Source organism: Citrus clementina, unplaced genomic scaffold, assembly GCF_000493195.1.
Source record: "Citrus clementina cultivar Clemenules unplaced genomic scaffold, Citrus_clementina_v1.0 scaffold_6, whole genome shotgun sequence".
In the NCBI taxonomy this organism is placed as follows: Eukaryota; Viridiplantae; Streptophyta; class Magnoliopsida; order Sapindales; family Rutaceae; genus Citrus; species Citrus x clementina.
Window position 1 is genome coordinate 7,622,289 of NW_006262139.1, and position 9,237 is coordinate 7,631,525.

Here is a 9,237-nt window from a genome sequence, read left to right on the forward strand (position 1 = left end):
AATTTCTTTAATTTTAATTAACCGTATCTTCTTGCATATTACACTGACACACACACACACACACACACACACACACATATTATTTCCAGTGTTCTTCATTATCTTATGCAAATTTGCATCTTTTTGTGCAAGTGTACGTGGCGTGGGTATGGGATTCAGAAAATTCGAGCGTAATTTCTCGACGAATTTGATTCGGAATTAATTTACATTGAATTTTTCGGGATTTTCCTATTAGAAATTTAGATCTCCGGTCATAACCAAAGATAGTCGATGACCAGTGGATGCGTTTGAATTGAAGGCCCCATATTATATTCAGGTAGAATATAACTTAACTACGAGCTCAACTCATCCAAATTTTTTCAATTTCAGCGATTAGGCTTCTCAGATTCTTCATCAATCAATTCAATTTCAACACTAGCTTTTCGGCAAATGGCCGGCGAATTCACTGGAGATTTACGTGCAAAGCAATTTTTTAGCAAGTTGTACAAGCAGCTCCAGTGAGTTTTTTAATTCTTAATTTTTAATTTTCAGTTTTTAATTGAAAATTTTTATATTCATCTTTTCTTTAGTTTATATTTTTGTATATTTAATGTAGACATGAAATTTGGCTTTCATTTTAATTTTTCATCTTCCAAACAAGATTATGTCATAATTTGACTTGTAATTAAGAATATTAGGAAATTATTTAATATTTTTTATTCATCTTTTATACAAAGGTAAGGGGTTTTGAACCTTTGGAAGCTTGTGTTTGTTTTATTTTTAAAAAAAAAAGGACTTTGTAATTGGTATTGTCTAAAGTGGATCCTATATATTGTTTATTTTTAGCTCCGTTCTTTTGACAGGAGTTGAGGAAATATGTAAAGAAAATCTTCACAGTTCAAGAAAGCAAGACCATTTTAGATGGAAACGCGGGAAATGACTCCACGAGGACTATAGGAACAAATGGATACAACAATTGTACGCATGGAAAGGTCCTTTTAAGTGTTTCCTTCTGACCCTTGCAATTGCAAACAGACAGATTGGCAGGGTGTTGGTGTTGAATAAAATGGCATTGGAGAAAGTTTTCAAAGACATAACTCACACTTGTCAAAGACATGATCCGCGCGAACAGATTGACACATTTTCTTCCGTATTCACATATGTAATCTTTGAAAAAATGTAGTATCTGCATCTATAAATAACTCACAGTGTATAATGTTTTATTTTAAAGAAATGAAAACACGTTTCTTCATGGTATCAGAGCCATGAATACGCTCAAGTTTCTTCAAGTTTCGCTGCTCTGTTTGTAACAAAAACAGAGGAAACCAAATTCCTCCCACAACCATTTTTTCCCACCATTTTCTTCCTTAAACTCATTCCTACCATTACTGAAATCCATGTCGATCAAGAAACAAGCCACCCATACGTAAAAAACTTGAGTTTACAAATTTATCAACAATCCCATCAATTTTCCAAGTGTGTTCCTAAAAAACCAAGAATACCATCAAATTTCTCAGTTTCCAATAAGAAAACTGTAAACATTTCGCATTTAAACACATTTCCACACGCCCCCACGCGCCACCCGAAGCCACTGCCAGTCAACCACGCACCTCTGTCATCATTCACGCCCTCTCACGCACTCGAGAGGTTGAAGAAGACATCAACCGACATGTCGTTTTTATCTCCAGAGTGCAGTTGGTATTAAACGACGTGTCGTTTTTTATTACATTAAAACCGACATGTCGGTTTTAAATTAGAAGTAAAATGACGTCATGTTTTATCTCCAGAAGTGCAGCAGTCTTCAAACGACATGTCGTTTATATTCCATCAAAACCGACATGTCGTTTCATCAAGCAGAGGCCAAACGACTTGTTGTTCTTTGATCTAAAAAGGTTATTTTTCCTTATTTCAATCTAGGCGCCAAAAAGAAAAAAGAAGAAAAAAAAGAGAGAAAAAAAGAAAAAAAGTAAAGAAAAACAACAAAAAATGGAGAAAACTCCAATTGAATCTGCTCCTGTTGTCATTCAATCTGTTCAATTTGATGGAATATTTAATGCTGGAATTATCCTCACTGAGACAAATTACGATGTTTGGTCTCAAATAATGGAGTTCCATCTCGCAGAAAGAGAAAATCTCTCATATATTCGTAGCAACACAAAGCCATCTGAGGAATCTTCAAAAGAATATGAGAAATGATATAGTCAGAACCAAAAAGTAAAAAGATGGTTATTCATATCCATGTCTCCGGAGATCATGAAGCAATATTTACGAATTCCTACAGCCTACGAAATTTGGGATGCATTATCAAAAGCCTTCTATGATGGAAGCGATGAATTACAAGTTTTCACTCTAAACCAGAAGGCGTTCTCTACCAAGCAAAATGGACAACCACTCTCTAAATTCTACGGAGAATTGATCGAAATATTTCGAGAACTGGATCATCGAGATAAAGTGGTCATGAAAGATCCAGAAGATGTTGTAATATACAGAAGGTCTGTTGAAAGATTGAGAGTGCACATTTTTCTTGCTGGGCTAGATGAAGAATTTGACCAAGTTCGTGGAGAAATTTTACGAAAAGATATTATCCCAGACTTAGAAGAATGTTATTCTCTAATCCGGAGAGAAGATGTACGGCAAAGCAAACTAAACAAGAAAGTCGACTCATAAACGTCTGCTATGATAGCACAACAGTAGCCTCAAAGGAAGTTTGTTGACAAGTCATCACTCCATTGCACTCATTGTAGGAAGAAGGGTTATATAAAAGAACAATGTTTTGAAATCATTGGATATCTTGACTGGTGGGATACTCGAAAGAAGAACACCAAGCAAGGATCAAAAACTGCAGTAGCTGAATCCACATCCACTACAAATCTTAGAAAAGAATCTTCAGTGCAAATCGCAACCTCTGTCAGTCCAGGTAAGGCCCTTAAAACTCTTACACCTGTTATTAATAGTACATGGATAATTGATTCTGGGGCAACTGATCATATGACTTTTGATTCTCGACAAGTTTCTCAATTGAAACCATCTTCACAAAAATATATTTCCACTGCAAATGGAACCACAACCTCAGTTATTGGGGAAGGATCTTTACGACTCACAAATGAATTAAATTTAGACTATGTGTTAATTGTTCCATCTTTAGATTATAATCTTTTATCTGTGTCTCAATTAACCTCTTACTTATCATGTGTTGTAATTTTTTGGCCTGATCATTGTATGTTTAAGGACATCCAAATGAAGCAAACGATTGGTTATGGTATTAGACGAGGCAACTTGTACTACTTGGAGATGTCATCAACAAACACTGGAAAGCTAAGTCCCGCACTAGTCGCAGATAGTACCATAAAAAAAAGGAAATTAGAAATTTGGTTATGGCATAGATGTTTAGAGCATTTGTCATTTGATTACTTAAAAAAATTATTTCCTAGTTTGTTTATGAAATTTGATGTTTGTAACTTTAAATGTGATGTTTGTGAACTTTCAAAAAGCCATCGAACTACTTTTCCATTGTCCTTAAATAAGAATCAAGTTCCTTTCATGGTAGTACATTCTGATGTATGGGGACCATCTAAAGTTTCTACAATTGGAAGTGCTCGTTGGTTTGTTACATTTATTGATGATTGTAGTAGAATGATATGGATTTTTCTGATGAAATCGAAAGACGAAGTAAACTCTTTATTTCAAAGATTTCATAAAATGGTGATGACTAAATTTCAGACACAAATTCGAGTTCTACATACTGATAATAGAGGCGAGTATATGAGCACACCAATTCAACAGTTTCTGAAATCACAAGGAACTGTCCATCAAACCACTTGTGTGGGGACACCCCAACAAAATGGCGTTGCTGAACAAAAAAACAGACATTTACTAGAAGTTGTTCGAGCATCACTAATCCAAGCCCACATGCCACTATCTTATTGGGGAGAAGCACTGGCATCTGCAACATACTTGATCAATCGAACACCTTCAAGCTCCCTTAGATTCCAGACTCCTTTCCAGGTTCTGAATGATGCAATTATGTCACCAAATGTGCCGAATTTACCCCCACATGTGTTTGGCTGTGTTGCCTTTGTTCATTTGCCGCAACAAGACAAATTATCTCCTCGACCACTACGTTGTGTGTTTGTAGGGTATGCCTTACATCAAAAGGGATACCGATGCTATCATCCACCATCAAGAAAAATATACATCACCATGGATGTCATCTTTCATGAAGATATCATGTACTACTTGTCAGAGCCTGAATTTCAGGGGGAGTATAATGAAGAGGAAATTTATACTCTTACATATCTTCCACCTGAAGAAGGTCAATCTTCTATTGAGGTAGTAAACCTTCAAGATACTGGAAAAGAAAATGGTGATGATTCTCAGGCTGAGATAAATGAAGACACATTTGGGGAGCACAATAACTCAGACACAACTGTAATCAAGAATGAGTCACATGAAGAAATACCTAACCAATCGTCTGCAGAGGATGTTCCTACCACAAGTCCAATCAGAAGAATTCTTCCCCAGCGTCAAAATAGAGGTATTGCTAAACCCACATATGAGCCTAACCTCTCTAGTAGAGTCAAATGCCCTATGAGTCATTTTGTGTCTAACCATCACTTGTCAGAATCAAATCAGTCATTTGTGAATCAATTATCTACTGTATCTATTCCTAACAATGTGCAGGAAGCCTTAAAAGACCCAAAGTGGAAAGTGGTTATGAATGACGAAATGAGATCTCTTCAAAAAAATCAAGCATGGGAACTAGTTGATCTTCCACCAGGAAAGAAACCAGTGGGTTGCCGATGAATCTACACTATAAAGTACAAAGCAAATGGCTCTATTGAACGATACAAAGCAAGACTTGTAGCTAAGGGTTACACCCAAACCTACGGGATAGATTATACCGATACGTTTGCACCGGTAGCAAAAATTAATACTATTCGTATCTTGTTATCATTAGCAGTCAACTTGGATTGGCCAGTGCAACAATTCGATGTAAAGAATGCTTTCCTCCATGGAGACCTGTCTGAAGAAATTTATATGGATCTACCACCAGGATGCAGTGGATCAGAACGACTCAATCAGAAAGTATGCAAATTGAAGAAATCATTGTACGGGTTGAAGCAATCCCCAAGAGCATAGTTCGGGAAATTCACAAAGGTTATGGTTCTTTTGGGGTATAACCAAAGCAATTCAGATCATACCTTGTTCATTAAAAAACGACAAGGTAAAATCACTGCCCTTATTGTCTGTGTAGATGATATGGAAGTTACAGGCAACGACGAGGAAGAAAGAGAGGCTCTTCAGAAGTAATTGTTGAGAGAGTTTGAGATGAAGGATTTAGGAGCCTTAAAATACTTTCTTGGAATTGAGGTTTTTCGATCTAAGGGAGGAATCTTTCTATCTCAAAGGAAATATGCCTTAGATCTATTGCATGAAACGGGAATGACAGCTTGTCAGCCTATTGACACCCCAATGGAAGAAGGACTAAAGTTTTTTATTACCTCAGACCAAGTTCCAGTAGACAAAGGAAGATATCAAAGGCTGATTAGAAGATTGATGTACTTGTCCCACACAAGGCCAGATCTTACTTATGCATTGAGTGTTGTAAGTCAATTTATGCATAATCCCGGAGAACAACACATGAAAGCAGTAATGCAGATCCTGAGGTACCTGAAGACAAATCTAGGGAAAGGAATCCTATTTTCCAAAAATGAAGATTACAACAACATAGAAGTTTATACTGATGCTGATTGGGCCGGGTCAGTTAGTGATAGACGCTCTACTTCAGGATACTTTACCTTTGTGGGAGGCAACCTTCTCACATGGAGAAGCAAGAAACAACATGTCGTTGCCCATTCGAGCGCTGAAGCAGAATATCGAGGCATGGCCCTTGGGGTATGTGAAGGGCTATGGATAAACTTTATCTTAAATGATTTGGGTTATCCATCACAACAACCAATACAACTATATTGTGACAACAAAGCTGCACGAGAAATTGCTCATAACCCAGTTCAACACGATCGAACAAAACATGTCGAGGTAGACAGATTTTTCATCAAGGAGAAATTAGATGAAAAAATCTTAGAACTGCCGAAAATTCAATCAGAAAATCAACTTGCAGATATTTTAACGAAGGCCATTTCAAGCAGGGCATTTACAAAATTTCTAGACAAGCTGGGTATGCAAGACATCTATGCACCAGCTTGAGGGGGAGTGTTGAATAAAATGGCATTGGAGAAAGTTTTCAAAGACATAATCCGCACTTGTCAAAGGGATAATATGCACTTGTCAAAGACACGATTCGCGCCGAACGGATTGACACATTTCCTTCCGTATTCACATATGTAATCTTTGAAAAAATGTAGCATCTACATGTATAAATAGCTCTCAGTGTATAATGTTTTATTTTAAAGAAATGAAAACATGTTTCTTCAGTTGGGGTTGATCTAATTGGAGAAATAGTTGTTTTGAAGAGCTAGGATTGTGTTTCTCTTTGCTGTTAATTTTGCAATAAAACACTCATAGTTAGTTTAATTTTAAATTATTATTATTATTATTGTTATGTAATTTAAATTCGAATTTTATCAATGTATTTTTTTACATATATTTATACAAATTTGAAGTGCAGAGATATATGTTTAAAATAGAAATAAAAAATAATTAATGAAAATTAATCAATAATTAAATAATAAAAAATAATATCAACAAATTAATAATTTTCAAATTCTCACCAAATTTAATTAAAAATTTAAAATTCCCGCTGAATTAAATATAAAATTTTGGAACTCCCACTAAATTAATTTAAAATTTTTGGAATTCCGCTAAATTAATTTACATGTTTCATTAGCATATGACAGTTATTAGTCATATTTATAAAATATTATGACTGACAATTATCATATGTGAATGATAATGACGGATAATACATCATAAGTCTCATGACATGTGAAAATCATCATTTTAAAATTTTTTGACACAGGCTCCAATGATAGTCAAATAGCCATCATTTGATAGAGTGCATGACAGTTAAAAACCATCATTATTTAGCCTTTTTTCATTAGTGAAAGAACAATGCCGAGAAAGCATTAGTTATACCAAAAATAATTTCTTATTTTGTGGTTGCAGAACCTGGTTTTCAAGTTTCTACCTAATTTTCAAGTTTCTTTGAAGTGTAAGTAATATAATTGGTCCCTCCAACTCAGAAGTAATGAATTAATGTCCAATTGTTCAAACCCAAGATTTTACTTTGATTACCTGTGCCGTAGCTTTAGCTGCAAATGCCATTGCTTCTCTAAATGACATAGCATTTAACGGTTTAGGTTTTTCATTAATCACATTTTTGAAGTGGTATCTTGTTGGTGAGTTAAATCATTATTTCCACAAAAGCTAACCTGTGGCGAACCTACAGTTGGGCTGGACTAGGCTGTAGCTCGATCTAGTCTGAGAAAAAATCATATATGGCATTTTCATTAATTTTATGTAACAATATAATTTTTATTTTATTTTTAAATATGTCCCTAATTCAATTATATTTTGTTCAATTAGTGATTTATTTTATAAAATAATTAAATTATATATTTATTGAATAGATTGAAAACTTTAGGGGCTAAAATATTATTACTGTTTTGATTTAATTTAAAAAATATTTTAATTGAAAAAATATGCCAATACTTCCAAAAACAATATATTGTAACAACTATAAATCAACGTTTTCATAAACTTTTTATGTGAATTTTGAGATTTAGTTATTAGTTACATTAGCTAAGTAGACAACTTAGAAAACAAAAGTTGAATATTTTGAGGAGTTTTTAACAGAAGAATAATTAGCATCTAGTTCTTCAAAGAAAATTAGAGCGTCTGACAAAGAAAAAACAATAATAAAATATCTTTTTGCTAGGTTCAATTTAATTTATTATTGAAACTTTTGACTAATAATATTTTTATAATTTAAAAAGATGAATAAATTTTAATTGTTTAATTTATTTAAGCTTGGTAGTTAAGTACTTGACTTCAAACATAAAAGTTTTGCTTACCATTTTTAATTAATTGTAATTACATGTATTTATTTATTTTAGCTTGAGATTCTGAGCTGATTTATTAATCCATATATAATTACATGTTATTATAGATTAGTCTATCATATTCAATAATAAAAAACTAGTATTTTTATATTTAATTTGCCTTTTGTTTTTTTCTTTTATAACTATTTCGATTTAGAGTATGTATTTATAGAGATAAGGTTCTTTGTGTCCCCCTCTTATTTGATGTACTTTTTTCTATTAATAAATTTTTATGCTCACTTCAAAATATAAAATTTTTAATTTAGTCCGGATAATATAAAATTTTAGATCCGCCCCTCAAGGTAACTAAACTCGCTAATTAATGCTATGTACAGATTCAGTAGAGCTCGTAGCTGTCAGAGTTTTCATTGCAATATTGAAACAAGCAGCACGAATTATTGTTTTCCTATTAGTTAACATTACAAGTTCATTTGATGCTGAAGAAGATACCATCTATTCAGACATTTGGTCATATTTTAATTGATATCAAAGATGCAATTTCTATTCTTGAATCTGCCCGTGTCCTGACACAGCATAATCATCCACAGTCCAATACCACTCTGTGAACAATTTGGGAAAATCACCTTACTCCGGAAAGTACACGAACTATTTAATCAACTCCCAACAGTCACATCCCAATTCAGTAACTTAATTTACCATTGAATTTTATTAGGTAAATAGATCTAAATATTATTTTAAGTGTCATGCATTCATAATCTTTCAACTTTCTACTTAGCTTTAAGCTATGAACCACGCCCTTTTCATCTTCCATCCGCGGCACCATAATTTATCTCTCTACTTAGCATTTTTCTATTATATATATAGCAAGCAAAAAGGAGTTTTCTACACAAATCTCCCCCTTATATTTCTCTTTCAATTTTCCCTCAAAACATTTTTCTAACCAACTATAAACGATCTTATTCTCTTTGCAAATTTGTCACTCAATTTGAAGTTCTTACAAAACCTTCCTCCAAATTTGTCCAAACAGACCATTCGAAATTCAATGGTAAATTAAGTCACTCATGCTAAACATGGCAGTGCCAGTCCCAGCCTTTGACATGATCAGTTTTGCTCCTCTGATCTGCGGTTGCTGACTCGAATCTTTCTAGTGGGGGTATAACCCAACGATTAGCAAGCACGGGCACGGAAGGTCCTCTTGATTCAATCTTGATGCGAGATTCCTATTGATAGGAAAAAT